Here is an 18459-nt window from a genome sequence, read left to right as displayed (position 1 = left end):
AAACACACACTTGGCTTGTCTTACTTCTTGATTGCCTGTCCTGGGCGAGCACTTTGCTTGCACTCTCTTGTTGCCAGATCCTCCAGCAAATAATGGTGGTCCATGAAGTGAGTCCACTCCTCAGAGCTGTGAAACACCGGGCCAGGACTGCATATGCGGGCTGCAGAGATCTTGTACTCCACTTGTGGTCACCTGCTGAGTGCTGCAGGGAGCTTCAGAGAAAATATGTTTGTGTTGCCTTTCCTCCACAGCTGTGCTCCAGCTATAGGATTGCAGATCACACTCTATATTTCCCATTCTGTTATATATTCAGTCTGTTTTTATACAAGGGGAAATATTCCAGAAGCCAACTGGGCTTGGACCGAAGTGTCAGCCCTGGTTCCCTGCCATCTCCAGCTGATCTCTCCTTGTCCATTCTGTCACTGGGCCACCAAGGGAAGAAGTCTGGGGACTTGGCCTCAAGCAGTCTGAGTCGCACAGCTGCAGAAATGGATTTTCTTGGCAGAAGTGACTGTGACAGGCGTGGCTTTAGAGAAAACCCTTTGACAACCATGTTGCTTTGCCATTTTAAAAATGGCACATTCTGTCAGAAACATTTCTTCTGAACATACTCATTTGCTTTAGATTTAGAAGCAAGCCCTTTGATGTGGAGAGTGGATCTGGGGCCTGAGGTCCTTCCTTTAGGCGTCCACCCTTTCCAGGGAAAGTAGAAAATAAAGGCTGTTTTCTAAATGGGAGGGTTTGAGCCCTGCTGTCTTAGCTCTTAGTTGTCTGCCACGTGCTGTACCCCTGAGCCTCAGGCACGTATGGTGTTCTCCTGGCTGGAGTGCAGGCACTGGCATTCCTCTTCAGTTGCAAGTCATTCCCTCCTTGCTGTGCAGCCGCTCTGGTTAACCACAGAGCCCCATTTAAAACCAGAAGCCAGCAAAACACGATATCCAGCTATCTGTAGCATCAAAGGGTGTGTTAGTTCTTCAAAGGCAGCCTGGAGCCTCACAGTTGTCTTCTCAAACAGATTTGCTCTCTGCTAAATGAAAAAAAAGACACGGTGTCAGTGGCCTCGCTTGCATCAAAGCTGGTTTGCCAGCTGTGGGTCTGGCTCCTGATGTCTGGTATGTTCTTTACCAGCGGAGATAAGGGTATTTAAAGTGACCTTACAGAGGTTTTTGACTCCCTCGGTGGTGTTCCTCACTGCATCTGGCTCTATTATTGACTTTCTTACCATTGCTATAACATCTTTTCTTTTGGGGAACTGTTTTTTTAAAAGCAAAACCATGTAGATCTGAAAACTTTAAAGGAAAAGGGTTTGTGAAAAGGGAGCAGAACTGGCTCTTTCCAACTCTGGTTGCTTAAGGCTGGATTCAAAAGAGGCTGACGCAGCCACCGCCTCGTGTGCGGGCTCATGGGTCTGCCTTTGCTTTAACCTCCTGTACACAGTGTTTGTCTGTGAAAGGCCGTCATGAAAACAGGAGTGCTGGAAGAAATTAGGCTGCTTGCTTTTTGTTTGTGTTTCCTCCTTTTCCTTCCTTTCTATTTTAATGAAGCGCACGGTATCCTCATGTAGTTCCAGTTAATGAAGTCATCTTTAAGCAGTTAAAGTTAATGCAAATTAAGCTTAATGTGCTGTGTAATGTAAGTGCCCGGTGCATTCAGCGAGTCAGTACTGGCTGTGCTGGAAAAACTGACCATTGAACAAATGACAGGAGTAGTCCGAAGTATGGTTTTTTATTTCTGTAAACAAGTATCTAAATCATGTTAGGAGGCATCAAAACTTGAGTCTACCACATTCTCTGATAAAACAAGGCAAGATCTGAGCATTCATAGAATGTCTTGAGTTGTAAGGGACCTTACAGATCACCCCATTCAAGCCCCCCTGCTATGGGCAGGGATGCCACCCACTAGATCAGGTTGCCCGGGGCCTTATCCAGCCTGGCCTTAAACACCTCCAGAGGTGGGGTGTCCACAGCTTCTCTGAGCAACCTGTGCCAGTGCCTCTCCACCCTCTGAGTGAAGAATTTCCTCCTAAAGCAGTGAAAGCTGAGTTTCAGAGGGGTTGGACAAATTTGTCTTTTTCTGGAAATTGCAAAGTCTGAATACATCACATCAAGAATTATTTTTTTCTATTTTTTTTTTCTTTTTTCTTTCTGCGGTTTCATCATCCAGGACCCTGTTTCTTACCAGAAGTCCTTTGATGTCTGCTACTATAACGAGGTACTTAGACCAAAACTTGTTGGCTTCAGGTGCTACGGGTGAATCTGAAAACAGACCAAAGCTGTAGATGGGGTTACAATTTTGCAATTTAATATACAGCACTTCTTTGTTCTCTCTTAATAGCAGAAGTCAGTGGGGGTTTGGATCTTGCAATGAGAAAATGAGAAAAAACAATTTCCTCTTCATCCCTTTTGCTGGCCTTTTTCTCACACTATATGTAAAACTCGTGTGTGAGGTTTTTTTCCTCCTTTCTTCAGTTAACTAAAGTTACACCAAGCAGTTCAGAGCGGCGCTCAAGAACAATATCTCAGCGTGTTTAGAAAGTTTACTCTGCCCTGTAGCACATTTTTCAATATAAAGCTCCTGTTGTGCTTGCTAGTGGCTGCGCGAGCAGTGCTTTCATCCTGCCCTCATCTGGGGCTCCCAGCTGGGGCCCGATATCCTTGGCCCTCATCTTCAAAGGGGGTAAAAATTGCATCTTGGTTCCCAGGCCTGTGGTGGCTTTTACTTTGCGAAGGCAAGCACTGTCCTGTTTTCTTCTCTGCAGCTCTGCTGTCTGCCCTCAAGAAAAGTCTTCTCCTTGCAGGTTTTGTGCATTGAAATAAACCAAGGGAAAGAACAACTCCCCCAAAACCAAACGCTGCCATTTATTGGCGGCGGGGCAGCGGCCCAGGCTGACTGGGCAGCAAGCGCAAATCCTGTCTCAGCTGCATCGTGTCACTGGGGAATATCATTACAATAGAGCATGTTTCAACAGCAGCGTTTCCTCAGTGTCCTAGCCCTGGAAAACCTCCTTCTGCTGGACGTCCACCAAGTTGTTAATGGAGAGTTTGGAAACGGCGATCAGATGTGGCCAGATTTATAAACACACGCTGGCTGTGTTCTTGCTTCTTCCTGGATCGTGGGACCTAATCGTCTATTTGGAAAAAGGGCTGCATTTTCTCCTAAACTAGGCCGCAGAGGTCCAGACCTACTCCTACTTTCTGACGGGCTTGTGTTCCCAGAAACAGACATTAAATATGCAAAAAAAGATATTTTCAAGATGAGCCTATTAGCCAGAAACATCCTGAGAAGAGTAATTTGCCTGGAGGGACGGATGGTGAATAGATACTTGCTGCCCTCAGTTCTCCCTGATTGCTGACATTTCAGGCTTCTCGATTATTTCCTGATAGCTCATGTTTTCAGATGTTTTCTGACTAGCTGTCTTCACGTGTCTCTGGGACTTTGGGATCCAGCATTCTTTGAACTGCAAGGGATTCTGTTTGGTTTTTGTTTTTGAAAAAGGGCATCTTCAAGTGTCTGAATTTGTAAAATTGTACCATTCTGATCGTTCCCTTTCATTGCTAATAGGGCATAATGCCTGTCCTCGTATCCCTTTTCTACCCTCTTCCTGCAATATTTCACTGTTTAGGTACAGCGGAGTCGAAAGCAGGAAGGTTTGGCTCCTCCAAAAGTCAGCTCTGTAGTGAAATGGCAAAGCCTCACATGCACTGGTAGGGATGGTGGCAGGGATGGTCCTGTGATGTATAAAAGACAGTAACACTGTAAATTAGCCAAGTTCTTAATTCACGTCCTTTCAGGGGACTGCAGTAATGGAGCAGGCCTGGTTCTGGGCTATTCCTGATGGTGCTGAGCTTCAGGAATAGGGTGCTGTGGTTTAGAAAGGTTGTTTTCTGTATGTAAGCTAAACAGATGATAGCAGCAGCATTGCTGCGTTGCTGGTGAAAAACAACATCCCATCAAGACTGTGCTTCATGTAAAGCAGCAAGTGTGCTACAGTACCATCACTAACCCACTTGCCATGGCCCTAATAATTTATGAACCGAAAAGGGGGATATTTGGGCAAAAAGCACCCTTTAGCGTGCAGGACTGCTAGCGTAAAGGAAAGTTGGCATATCTCCAGCCTTCTCCCTTCAACCTGACTCACGGCTTCCTCAGCTGTGAAGCAGGGAGGGGTGTGGTGTCAGGAGCTCCTTCCCCAGCCAGGGCTCTGCCTGCCCGAGGTGCCCTCCCTGCCCCCCATGCTGATTTCCTTGGTGCTGCAGTTGAAGAATGACTTTGGAGAACCCAACCGAGAGAAGATGAGCAGTACCCCTCACCTGAAATGCCGTTACTGCTGAAGTTGTTGGCAGAACTTCACTGGGTTTCCGTGGCCACTGTCTCACACCTTGTTGTCTCGAAAGATCCAAATGTCAAATAAAAACTGTGGCAGCCACTTAATATATGAGAGGTTTGAGATGCGTGTAGGGAATTAATTAGGGGAACAGCAGGAGATTGGTTTGGGAGCTGTCTAGGCAAAGCCACTGGCACTGTCTGTGGAATTGTCTCAAACCACAACAGTAATACCATATATTACTTGGAAATTTGAAGTCTTAGTTTCTACAATTTTTTTTTTATCGAACGATAGGGAGCTGGTTAAGACTTGGCCCTCTTCACACAGCATCTTGGATGCAGTTTAAGAGCACAGATGAATGAAGTGTGTTTGTTAAAAAAAAAAAAAAAAGGCTTTAGATTGAAAATAGCGTGAGAAGGTACAGCATGAAAGAAATCATAAGAATGTTTGAGAGCATGGACTCAAAATCAGTTTTTTTTTTAATCAGAATTTTGGCTATAAAATGGTTTAACCTGCTGCTTACTATAAACCAAGGGCTTGCCCATGTTCTTGCAGTCATGCAGTTGTGGAAACGTGCAGTTAATGCCTGGAAGCAGTGGGAAGGCATGGCTGAGCATAAAGCAGAAAGCAATTCTTCCTCCATCTCCTCTGCTTCTTGCTAAATGGGAAGGCAGCACTGCAGAGCCAGTCACGTTCCTTTTGTGTCAATATGTGTGTCTCTGCGCTCTGTGAAGGCAGGAAAACATGAACCTCAGATCCCTTTCGGCTCAGTGATATTTCAAGAGGATTCCAGGCCAGAAAAAAAGGAATGAAAAAGAGAGGTTATTTCAGGTTGGTTGGGTTTTTCGAGCTAGAAATACCCTGTGGAGACTGTACGATCAGGGGAGGCCCGGTGGGCTTGGCCGTGCCCAACCATCCCTGCCAGAGCTGCTGCAGGAGGCTGGGCTGGTGCTGGGGTTTTAGCGTGCTCCTCGTCCAGCTAGAGGAGGGTTAAGAGCTGCCTGCCCTCCCTGTGATTCAGAGGAATTTGAAGGGAAAAGGTGTGCCTTTTTTTTCCCCAGGAAATCAGAAGACACAAAGGGAGATGCCTCTGGGCCTTAGCTGCTTGGGTCGTAGGAAGAAGCTGCGCTTTGTGCGACGTGGGCTGGTGGCTGTGGCTGAGCAAATCGGGCACAGGGGAAAAGCACTGGCATAGACCTCGAGGCGGGAGTGTGCTGGGATTTTCCTGGACTGGTTAATGAGCTCTTCCCAATTTGTGATATCTTTGAAAGCACCTTCGCTACTGGAGCATGAGCCACTGAAGGGAGCTGAACTTGCTGACATCATCCAGGCTGCAGCTTGGTTGTTTTCGAGTTGCCAATTGATCAGGCCATTGATTTGTTGCAAGCATCATAAGTTGGGGGGATTTTAAGTGTGGCAGTGTGCTCTAAAATCTGTATGTTGTTAATTTAGCAGCACACAGCTGCGTGTGCTACTTGGCCTTTCTCTAACAGCATTTCATGGTGATCACGTGACTGCTGTCCTGTTTTTTGAAGATGAAGATGCATTTTCTGCTTTTCTAGAAAGGCAAACAGTTCAGCCAAACTTCTAACGAGAATCACCTGACATAAGCTTTGTGACCCAGGCATGCTTTTCCAAGTACAGGAAGGAAGCTGTTGCTCAGCAGAAACCGGGCATAAACAAAGAAAGAAACAGTGGGGCTGTGATTACTGGGCACGTGGAAAAAGGCTTTCAAGCAAGTCTTTTTAAGATCAAGAGTCATTCAAACTGATCCCGTCAGCACTCACCCCAAGCAAGCCACCGCTGACCCCAGCCCAGCCAAGCGGGATGAGCTCTCGAGAGCAGCCACGTACTAGTTCAGCAGAAACGAGTTGATCCTGCACTGGGTGGCGTAAGGAAGAGGCAGGACATCTTAGAAGGAAGGTAGAATAGCTCCCTTTTGGGAACTAAGTTGAGGATTTCCTGTTGTTTTGGCGGGGCCGAGATGGCAGAGGTAGATGTAACATTGCCTGCTAACGATGCAGCAGCAGTTTCCCTCTCTGCCTTGTTGCTCCTTGTGCAGAGCCAGCAGCTCTTGTGGCTGCCAAGGGCAGAGCACGGTCCAGAACTGCAGGCTGCTCTGACATTCAGCAGCTTGGCAGGGAGAAGGGGTCGCTAAGAGCTGCTCCTGCATCTTCCACTGCAGAAATCCCCCAGCTCTTGGAGGCGACCGGCCGCAGGACAGTTGGATTTGCCAATGCCAAACAACCCAAGTGAGTGCTGAAAGGCTGACCTGTCTTTGTAGGGCCAGCTGGTGGGAAAGGGGGAACTAGGAACCCAGGGAAACATAGGGCCAGAGGGGACCTTGAGAGATCATCAGATTGTTTTCCTGGGCAAAATTCTTCCTGGCAGCATCTTTTTGGTGTGCCCTCAAAGATCTCCTGTAGCCCTTGCCTGTCCTCAAGGTGTCCTTCACAGCCAGGAGCCCATCTGCATCCCCTCATCTCCTCCAAGATCTCAGACTCCTTGTGCTGCCAGCTGCTTGTGAGCCTTTCTCTTCAAATTCATCCCAGTTTTTCCTTTGGGCCCGCATTACCCACCCACATGGGCTTTCTTTTATAACCACTGGAAAGAGAGAGAAACACCCTTGTGTACACGCTGCCTCCCAGACCCCAAACTCGCCATGGTCCCTTGGTTCGGTGTCACTCCTCACATGGGACCCCACAGTGGCAGCAGGATTTGGGCCTGACACGTGAGCATGGCCTCCCACGAGGATTTCAGCAGTTCCCCGCTGCGACAATGTCTCTGGTAACTGAGATTTCTGATCTAATAAAAGATCTTCATGTCTCAGCAGACGCTGCGCCTTCATCAAGCCATGGACTGTCAAGTGCAGGGGGTGGTATTGGTGCATGCATTTTAATCCTTGTTTGCACAGTGCTTTGAAGGTGTAAAACACCTCGGAAATGCTAGCTTCTTATTGTTACTATTATCACTGTCATCTTAATTTTCTACTGTTTTGGATATCACTTATTCATGAGAAATCAACGCAACAAATGGGAGTTCTCCCAAAGCTTTTTAGTTCATATTGTTTTCAGTCACATAATGCCAGATGTCTCAGAGGAATCTGATCTGACACAAAACCAGACAAGTCACTAGAAAACTGTATACAAAAAGACACCGGCTGCTACACTACAGCTGGTGGCACCGATGGATATATATGTTATTTTCAAAGCCCTCCCTTCGCTGCAAAGGCCAGGGCAGAGCACAGGCTGGGAAGAACAGCCACGACGCAAAGAGCCTTTTGGGGCGAGCCTTGGCTGAGGTTTGTGAGTTTTGCTTATTACTTAATTTAGCAATATCGGGAAAACCCAAGAAAGGAGAACAGTTGGAGGTTTTCCAGGCTCTGAATGCTACATGGAGAAGCAGAGCTGTAATTAAACATGCTTGCCTACTGAAATATGTGTACAATCGCTATGGGATACTGTAACTAGCAACATCTATCTGACTGTTCTTAAAGCTGAAGCAGCAGTTCTGTGGTAGCATCTGCTGGCTGTGCCTGTGCTTGGCAAACCTGCCTCTGTGTGGCACCTTCTGCGCGGCTTCCAAAATGATGCTGGAGTGGCCGAGGAACCTTTGTCCAGTGTGGGTATATCTGAGCCCCGCGTGGTGCACGGAAGGATTTCCACCACTGCCACCCCTATGCTGTTGCAGGTGTTTACAGATTAATTGCAGAAAAGAGTGAGCTGATTCTTTAATTATTGTTATTATTGCACAGCGATTCTGTATGCCAAGGAGCCTCTAAAAAAGAGAATGGGTGGGAGGGATTATATATGACAGGAATAGAGTTGCAGATTGTGTATTGCTGGCCCATTTTGGTAAGTGGCTCTAATTCCCTCTGTGCTGCCCTGCAGCTTTGATCAGCAATGAAACTGTTAACAGCGCTGACAACTAAATAATTGTCTCAACTGGCAACGCATTTTAAACTTCCCCTGGTGAATACTGGCAGATCACACCCCTCAGGGCTATTGTTCCAGCTTCTCTTCGCTCCTAGCGCTGGGTCAAATCGCGCTGCGCTTATTTTGAGGATTTTCTTCCGCAGCCACCACGCTCAGGGAGTCGCTCTGTTTTTTTGAGCCAGGGCTGGGCGCGTAGACGGCGTGCCGGCAGCGTGTGGGAGGCGTGCTGCATTGCCATGTGCCCCCGGAGCAGAGGCTCGGCATGTGGGTGCCAGCCCCGGGTCCTGCGCTGATCCGCAGCTCGGAGGAGCGGTGCGTGTGGGAGCGGGCTGGAAAACCTCTGCGTGCGCCTAGTGCGAGGGTTTGGGGAAGGGACGGCTGCCCTGAGCACAGGCGTCGCGTGGGAGAGGAGAGGGTGGCCGGCTGAGACAGCGAGCACCACGGTGAGTGTCTTTTCCTCCTCCTTCCCAAAGCCCACCCCAGCCTTCAGGGCTCCCAGTAGCTCTTCAAAATCTCCCCTCGCGTAGACTCTTCCCTTAGTCCTCCCAGGCTCTCATTTTTACCTGCCCTCCTCTTCTCCCCTTGCTTTTCATTCCCCTCCTCTCCTTTCTTTGTTTCCATTGCCCTGCCTCTGAGGCTGGATGCAGTATCATGCAAATGCAGTGGGTTCTTTGAACATTTGTAGCCTTATGCCTTGAGAACTGTTGACTGGCAGGAATCGGCTGTGATGGATTTGTAAGTACCTGAATGCCTTATTTGCATTTCTGTCTGCTCAGAAACACAAGCGCTCAGCTCCCTTGAGGTCTGAATTCTGCTAGAAACAGCTGTGGCAGTGGCATCCGTTGATTAGCTTCATAAATTGACATTTTCAGGAATTTGTTCTGGTACAGCTGGGTTGGCCGTTTCCCTACCCTCTGCTGCTAAATAACTTGGGTAACTTGTCACCTGCGTAAGGGGCTGGAGTCCCTTAGGGATAACTAGCATTAGTTATCCCTATTTTATGAGGCCAGACTTGAGCCATGCTCTGGGCTGACCAGCTCATCTTTTCCATACCAGAAAAAAAGTGATAGGCTTCAGCTGCACAGCTCTTACAAAAGAGCTCCCAGAGAGCCCACCTGGGAGCATGCCTTGCCTCACGCTGCCGCTATTCCTTGTCGGCAGTCTGTATGGATTTCTGGTGGATTTAGTTGAGCTAAAACCCCAATCAGCCTGATTCAGCCTTGTGTCTAGGTTGCTTGTAGAATTAGGAATTTGACGAGTGAGTTAAGATCGGAGTAGTGAATCCCCTGTGAGATTGGGTCTTGCCTGCTTATAGGTTGTACTTTTACCTGCAGTTCTGCAACACTGCTGTAACCCTCCCCAAGTGCAAATGCAGGTCTGCCAGTATGAACACGCTTATCCCAGCACAGCTTTTTCCCCTGTGGGAAAGGAGAACAAGCTCTTCCAGTATAGAGCACCTTTATTTGGCTGTGACTCCATCCACACTTTTCGTTGTACTGGCAGAAGTACATCAGCGAATAGTGCTGCTAACTTAGATGGGTGAACTGGTACAAAGTCACGCGCAGAACAAGTCTTGGTCTGCACACAGCCTCCAGAACTCCTTGCAAGCGAGCGTCAAATATGCCACACGTTTGTGATCATGCCTATGTGAGCGGAGGTACAGCGGAAAGACATCGTGTTGCTTTGCCTGTTGTGTGTTCACAGGTAAGAAACCAAGACTTGGGCAGTGTGTTGGCTGAAAAGTCATGACTTGTGAGTCACGGATTGTAGTTTATTTTTAAATAAAGTGCGTAAGACTTTTTTGACTTCCAGACTGGTGGCTGGCCTGTGTTTTTGTTTGCCTCGTATTGGCAATATAAGAGGGCCGTGGCAGAGGTACAAGCTCCTTGCACCAGTGAAAAGTGAGTGCCTGGCAGCGGAGAGATACTCAGCATTTGTATCTGCAGTCATCTGCCTCAGCTACCTGCAGGGCAGGGCAGTCCTGAGATCAGTGGGTACAGAGGGAAACTTCTAAGAATTCCAGTCAGATACTATCATACCAGATACCATGGTTTATTGATTGTTTTTTTCCCAGCCCTGCTGCTAAGCTGGATGATGAGCAGTAGCCATACAGGAAAGGTTTTGCAGGCAAAACAAAAATACGTACGGTACAGGAAACACTTGGTACTCAGAGTACCTGGGGAAAGGCAGTGCCATCAACTGGCTACAATCTTCTGCAGAGCAACTGTCCTAATTTCACATGACTGACCTGTGTCCGGAAACATGGGACCTAGCTAAAACTTGTAGGTTTTCTTCTGCCAAAGAGTAAATAAATCAGCACGACCCTTTGTGCATGAGAAGAGGTTATTTTGAGGCAGGTGATGGTGAGGTGAAGGAGTCTGGGGGACAAAAAGATGGTGCTCTCAGAAGATTGCAAAGCCGTGCTAAGAAGAATGTGTTTTCTTTGTGCTGCTTGCAGTCATCAACCTGTTTGGCACAGTTACCTTGCTGTGCTGTTGTGGGAAATAAACGTCAGCAGAATCTAATAGTTTCCCCCTGTGCGTTAGAGTCACCTCCGTCTCATTTAATTCCCACCTTTGCTTACTGCGAGTGCTGTTTCAGTGCTGCGGTCCTTGACTTCATTTCCTCCAGACTGCGCGCTGCTTCAGAGACAGCCTTCCAGACAGCAGCAGAGCAGGGAGGAAAACCTTTGCTGTTGCTTCCCGAGCTCATCTACTGCCTGTGACTCGGATGGCGTTGGCAGAGGTGGCTCTGTGCACTGGCTGGGGCTGGGTCGTGCCGTACTGCCTGGGGCCATTAGGGAACAAAGAGCCAACCTTGGACAAATCCACAGCTGGGATGTAACCCAGCCTAGCATCCAGCTCGCCCTGGTCTTCGCTGCTTCTTTCTGTGAGGAAGGTGGTCTGCGGCAGTCCTTTTGCTGGTTTAAATTACTTCTCTCCCTGGGCTGACTCAAGGTTTTTGCCTGCTCTGTTTGCCTTGGGTAGGAGCTGTGGGCTGTCAGCAGCTGATCTTTTTCCTCAAAGAGTCCAGCAACGTTGGCAGCCCTGGAAGGAGAGGCAGAGGCATCAGCCAGGTCCTTGCCTGCAGTTGTTGGCAGCGAGGCTTGCAGTCAGGACACTTTACGTGGGATTTACAGACAGACACGGTATCAGCTCAGCCCCGCTCCCACAGGAGGCTGCAGAATCCATTGGTGAGCAGCTTTGGAAATCTCTTTTTTATTGTCTCATCACCTCCGCTTTTAACCAGATGTGACTGCTCATTATAAAAAAAACTAATCGTCCTTAATGTGATCCCATCACTGGTGTCTCAGTTGTGAGCTGTGCAGGGGAGAAGTCATTAATAGCAGTGTTTGTATATGCCCCTAAAGATGAAGCGTTGACTGCAGTGGAAGATGAATTTTGCTGGGAAAGGCACTGAATGAGCTGACTTGATCAAGGGGAAGACATAAAATGTGATGCTGTTTAGTTTTCCCTATTTCACTCAGACATTAGCTGGCATGGTCTGTTGCTCCATAGCAAATGTGTCTGGGTCCGAGTGGCTGCTTGAGCCAGAATCCCAGTATGCTTTTTGAGGCAGGGGCAATTACTTACTATGTGTTTGTACAGCTCCTAGCACTTCTGGGTGCAGTAATGACTGATTGCTAATGGTTGGGCAATAGTATTTATTGCTGGCAGCTGGTAGGAGCAGCCTGTGTTTATGCCCTGTAGGGGAATTCAGTATTTGTGCACAGCCGTGGGATGTTAAAGGTTTTGTACCTTTCAGAGGCACCACAAAGTCTGTACAGGCCATCTAGCCTTATGCCATTTTAAGTGCTTCCTTACTTCATTTCAGAGATATTTGTTTATTCCTTCCCTTGTTACCCTCCCAAACCTTTCAAATCTTTTCCATCTGGGCTTTTGTGTTTATAAGCTCTTCTGTGTTCAGAGCTTGTAGGCAGCAACCATTTCGAAGGCTACATTTGTAATGCAGACCAAATTACTGCCAGAAAGCACCATGGCCTCACGTTTTCCACCTCTTCCCTACAGCATCACAGGTCTGAGATACCTCCCTTTTACTCGCTGGATGCCTGGCCCTGTGCTCGCAGCTCTAAGTCAGCATTGCTCCATTAAGGAGGCCACAAAACTCCCCCGATTTACACAGCCTGGGGATCTGGCGCAGCACAATTGCTATTGAAATATTTTCATTTGTCTTGGTTTGTTCTCTCTTGAAGAGCCACAGTGCAGCAACTCTGACTCCTGTTTTGTAAGAGCTGTGCAGCTGAAGCCTATCACTTTTTTTCTGGTGTGGAAAAGATGAGCTGGTCAGCCCAGAGCATGGCTCAAGTCTGGCCTCATAAAATCTGTCTGTCACCTTTTAGCCATTCTCCTCACTGCTTCCTTTTCGTAGCAGAGATAATGGGAGCGTTTCCTGCTAACTCCCGTCTCTTCGTGATGAATTGCAGTGGTCTGTGTTGGAAAGCATTGTCTGGCTGCTCTTAGCGCTGCGATAAAGAAAATGCTGTGAATCGGCTGCATTGTGTTTGGCTTCCTTTCAGCCAGGGGCACTCTGGACCTGATCTTCCTTCTGTGCCGGGCCTCAGCCCGCAGTTGTTCAGGAGGCAAAGATTTTTATTTTTTTGCTTAAAGACACATTTACACTTTCAGTGTGGAGCTGTTGAAGGTCAGTGTGATTCATAAAGCTGAAGGCGGGAGTCTACAGGAGCCCCTGATTCTCCAGATCCTCCTTTGCCCTCTCCACCCTCCCCTGTGGCAGCACTGGAGCTGGCGTGGATGCCCTCGTGCCAGCAGTGTGCTGCATGCGAGCCCTGCAGCTCTCCAGTCAGGGCTACTTCCCCTCCTTGTATTTCCAGTACTTGTAGGAAGGAGTGCTTGGAGCTCAGCAGCAGTGTTTTGTTTCAGTTGGGGCTTTTCTTGCTTGAATCTTTCCTTTCAGGGACAAAAAAAAGCCGATGTCAGTATAGGTTAGCTTTAAAGTGATGGGAAAAGTCCTCTTCCTCTGTTCCACGGCTTTCAGATTTGCTGTCTTTTGTTAAGAGCTGCATTGTCGGGTTTGCTGCCCACGAAGTGGGGAGACGGGTCCTGCTCTTGCTTACACTGGTGTCAGCAAGGAGGAATTTCATGTCACCACTGGTACTATTTTAATATAAAAGTGATATGAGGGGAAGGGGACTCAGGTCTTCGGTGTCAGGTGTTTCCAAATACTGTTGAAATGTATTGGATGCTTTTAAACAGCAAGCTTGCGATCACTACGGAGCACGTTTAAGTTGCTTGGGGGCCTACCTTTTTCACTGAAATGAAGTCAGGGGCAAGATGTACGCTCTGTCATAACTGCTTGCTTGCTGGGATTCTCCAGGGCTTTAATTTATAGCTGATACCTCACACAAAGAGTTTCTGTCTGGCTTCTGCCCGGCACACACCCAACTGCATGGACAGTGGGACAGTCATGTCGATACTGGAGCAGCCACCAGCAGAAATACTGGGTTAGTATTATTCTAGCAGATAGGAGGAGATCAGCAAAGACAAATGCATGCTTAAATTCACATGCCGTGGGTGCGTTCATTCACCTGCTTCTCACTCTGGCTGAAGTGACAGTGCAGTTTACCCAAGCTGCTTCTTTTTTCCAGCTAAATGCCAGATAAACTGACAGAGAAGGAAGGACGGAGGTAGGCGCAGAAGGGTTGTGAGCTCGAGAATTGAGTGCGGATTTTGTTGTGCACGCTGCATCGGCCTGTGCACGGTTTGAGTACTTTGGGCTCATTTAACACAGCACAGATTCCACCCTAATGCTCTTTGTGGGTTGTCTAGTTTCCTTCCTCCCACAGAGATTTTTAATTAAAAATCTAGGACCAAAATAACTGCAGTGCCGTCTTTTAACTATTGTTGAAGGAAGAGCTTGATGCTCTTGTCTCTGGAGAAACAGTGCATTTTATGCAAAAAAATACACAGTGTATTAATTTCCTTTAGAATTCGAGGGAGAGCGGCTGAACCAGAGGAAGTATAGGTGGATGCTAAATTTAAACCACTGTACAGCAGATCTCGGTATGCCACAGCACCCAGAAGCCTGAAAAGCTAAACAGGGGCATATAAGGATCTTTTCAAAAATAGATGCGCTTCCTTAAAATTTCTTTGGTCTTGTTTATTCAGCCCTCCTTGTGAAGGCCCCAGAGGTTTACAGAGCCCGTTTGAATCTGACATGGGAATCAACAAAGTGGAGAAGTGGAAAATTCAGTGACTGGAGCACCATGTCGTGGGATGCAGTCATTTCTCCGTCACTTAGCTGTTCTTCAGCCATTTATAAGCCAGCTCGGCTATAATTTAGTGGGCTTGTGGTTGGAGCCATTGGGCAAAAGTATGGCTTGTGATTGGCACAGGATGTCAAGGTAGAAGTATACTTACAGTCTTAAATCCTTGTCGTCCACTTCATTCTTTGTGAGCGTGTGTTTGATATGATGGATGCCAATGATAATGAATAATCTCAGTTTGATTCTGGGAAATCTTTGTGAAACTGGACAGCGCTTGTTTTCTTTCTTGTAAGTTGGCTTGCAAACATCTACCACATCTACTGCCATGCTGAAGTTACTTTCTGAGCCTGAGTCTGCAAATGGCACAGCAGGACTTAAGATAAAAGTCTGATTTTCTTCTGCTTTGTTACAAGGGAGCAATATTTCACAAACAAGGGAGTACTGTCAGAGGACACTATCAAGCATGAAAGCAGGTCTTAAAATTAGCTTGGTATTTCCTAGTAATTGTGTGGTGGGAGTGTAGCCCCAAGGCATGGTCTTTTCTAGATTTAATTATATAAAGGCAGAGGTGGATATCATAGAAAGCCATCAGTGAGGCTTGCAGTAGACTGGTTTTTATAAATGTCATTAAAGCTTGAAGTAGGATCCTTCCATTAAAAGAGAATATGATCTCATTATGTGATTTAGATAGCAATGTGAGGCTGTAATGATGCTCCTTAATATGCTCTTTTTAAAGGAAAATATCAAGACAAGAGTTGACCTTGAAGATGTGGCCTGCCTGCAAATGATATAACCGCACACCTATCCAAAGCGGTGTGTTCTTGTCATGGCTTTAAATCTCCAAGAGCTTTAGCTCAAGCAACTAAACGATTTCTCATTTGTGTTGCTGTGTACCTGGTCCTGTATTTCCATCACTGCACTGGGCCTGTCCCACACCCTGTCTGCCCTGGTACAGAACCAGTCGCAGTGACTCCAGCAGGACAGCCCTGGGAATCCTTGTCATCCATATGAAACTTCAGTTTAAAGGAGTACGCAAATGTTTCTAGATAACACAGAAAATTAGAGATCTGGCTCCTGGGCTTGTTTCAAAGTGGATCCTTAGTGGATGGAACCGCTTGGCTAGTGCATGTTACAAAAAGTGTGCCAGAAAGTGTGAGGGCACATTTTTTCCTGCATGTTGTGGATGCACATGGTTGTACTTTTTGGTTTGGCGAGGAGTCTTTGCTGATCTGCATTCTGACTTCTTTTTTCCCTGCTTAAAAGAATGCTATCTACCAATATCAGTAATAAATAATAGTTAACTTTAAATAAAAATTCAGTGAGATGCATAAGTGTTCAGGTGCTTGATGGATGCTTAACAGTCGTGATTTACCTTTTGCTCATCTTCAGTTGAATATATTAGAACATGGTATTGAAGTACTGAAGAGGATTCAGTGAAAGCACTTTACCTTCCTGCAGAGATTGATGGAAACACCTTCACATGAGCTTTATTCAGTAGGAATGCCTTCAGAAATCAGGGCCTAAATGAGATTGTGCAAAGTATGATTTACTGAACATATAAAAGTGATGGAGTAAGACAAAGGTCTGCAAAAAAGCTATTCACTGCTGTCTTTCTCTGAATGCCAGGGGCTTTCTTATCTTTCTGGTGGTATGTGTAAAACCTGGAATTCTGCCTGCAGTTGCTGGGGAAATAATTAATGCTGAGGTACTAGTCATAATTACAGCAAGAGAGGTATGATCTATGCAGTTAGCAAGGGAAAAGACCAGTGGAATTGCTAAGCCAGGAGAGGCCCGTCAGTGCGAGTGGGAAATGTAATAAGCTGTGTTAAATTAATAGCCTTCTGCATAACAATCAATTTACAGCTTAAAGGTCAGCGGAGGTGGATATAAAAATCATTGAGCATTCATTTCAAAGACCCACTTATTGATAGTCTTACTCTAAAGTAAACTCTAGCATAATGTTTACAAAGTAAATGGCAAAGTATTTGAAGACAAAACACATGAGGACTATACTTATTGCAAAGCACAAACCCCATTTCCAAGCCATAAGATCACAGACTCCTCTCCCAAACGCACCACGGCTTTAGCGATGGGCCGATGTTTGCACACAGGAGATGTTTATCCAAACCAGAGGTGATTCTGAAGATGAGGTTTTCCGACATGCCAAATGAAAATGTTTTGCACGTTTTGACTCTGCCTTCCCCTGTCTTTTTCCAAGTTGGGGATCCCCAGAATGAATGATCTGGGATGTTTTTTTCCCCAGTGTGGGCATGCAATTCCTATAGGTGTGCTGCCTGGGGCCGTTGTACATAAGCTCACCGCAGAGGGAGATTAGTTGTGAGACAGTTAAACATATATGCACCCCTGGTGTGCCTCGAGCTGCAAATGTTTTAAATAGTGTATACAAAGAAAGCATTAATCAAGGCATCTTACAAAGAATTAAGGGAGATTGTTTTGTCTCCTCATTACTACATTACTGTCCCTGCCCAGTGCAGGAAAAGGTGAGCAGAGAAGCAGAGGGTGGTTAGAAAAACATATTTTTTTTCTGCTCTGGGAGAGAGCAAGAGCAGATAGAAAGCTGAGGGTGGCCCTGGTAGGCATTGTCCATAAAAACAGCATGAGAGAAGCAGCTTTAAGCACATGAGCCCCGAGTTAGGTTGTAGGGATGAATGATCCACACTTCTGAGCCTGCTGAAGCAGCTGAGAAAAATCCCTCATGTTTCATGTAATCATAATGAAGCAGTCTTTAGATCTGGCTTTCCACAACTTGGTTCTATTGCTGCAGACGGATGTCTTCAGCAACCCGTGTTATTTTTTTTCCCCTCTCTGGACTGATGGTCAAGCTGAGCAGGATGGCACCCAGCAGAGGGTTTGAAGTCCTGCAGCAGCAGCACTTCCCTGTATCTGGAGCGCAGGAAGGATGAAAAGAGCAGGGCTGGCTTGGGACTTGGCAGAGCAAGACGTGGACTGCCAAATACCAAGACCCAAATACCAAAGACCACCACTGCTGAGGAGCGGTCCCCTTGGCAGCACAGCAGAGAAATAGCTGGCCCTGATTATTCTGGGGAGTGGCTGACACTTTGTGTGCTCGGCTTCCAGCTAACAGCACGACAGCCTGAAACCTTCCTTGCACACTGTAATATCTGCACTCTGGCTGTTCCCTAACCAAAAACCGTGGGTAACTTAGAGAAAAGATTGCCTGCACAGGCACTGTTCCCTCTGTCAGCTTTTATTTAACTGTAAGTAGGGGGTTGGTTGTCCAATTACCTATCTTATAAATAGGTATTTTAGGAATAGCTTCCCAAAACAGATTTCACAGACTTTCTGGATTGATCGGGAGTTCTTCAGCTGTTGTGAATCACCAGTGAACCACTGAACTAATAATTTACCACTGCTGAAGATCTGAGCTGCCATTTTTCGCTGTGAATAGTTGGGACTGTAAAAGCCAGAATGTATCTGCTAACAATTTGCCTTTTCATTCATGAAAATTTTACCTCCTCAGGGTTAATTGAGTCAGGAAATGTCAGTATCTTTGGATTTAATTTTCCTTATTGATGCAGATTCTAGAGTGAAGGAAGGGCTGCTGTGAATACAAAATGTGGCTTAATTTGATTTCTGGGAAATATTTAGTGACCAGAAAAAGAGAAGGTTGTTTGAAACAAGTCTTGAATAAATTAAGAATCCCCCTAACTGGCACAGCCTTCTTGACTGTACCAACCCCCTAATTAACTATTTATAGAGCATATTTCCAATCTATTTTAAAATGCTGAACATGAGAGTAAGCAAACCAACCTACCCACCGGTTTGCAGAGGGTAGGGGCAGGATAATGTCTGCACAGTGTTTAGCTGTGCAGTAATTATATATCAGCAACTTAGAAGATGTAAAGATGGAGCCAGGAAAATTCTATCCCCCAAAACCTTTGCCGCTGTCTTCCCAGCAAGCATGAGAGGCTCAA

At 46.6% G+C, this 18459-nt stretch overlaps 1 protein-coding gene across 1 annotated transcript in view; it reads left to right on the top strand.

Moving 5' to 3' along the window:
- Positions 1 to 18459, top strand: part of OSBPL5 (oxysterol binding protein like 5) — a gene marked incomplete at both ends in the record, with an annotated part of 162486 nt that overhangs the window by 81922 nt on the left and 62105 nt on the right. The gene's annotated exons all lie outside the window — the stretch shown is intronic.

This window comes from Netta rufina, assembly GCF_964035555.1.
Source record: "Netta rufina genome assembly, chromosome: 5".
NCBI lineage: Eukaryota > Metazoa > Chordata > Aves > Anseriformes > Anatidae > Netta > Netta rufina.
This window is presented reverse-complemented; position numbering and strand designations above follow the sequence as displayed.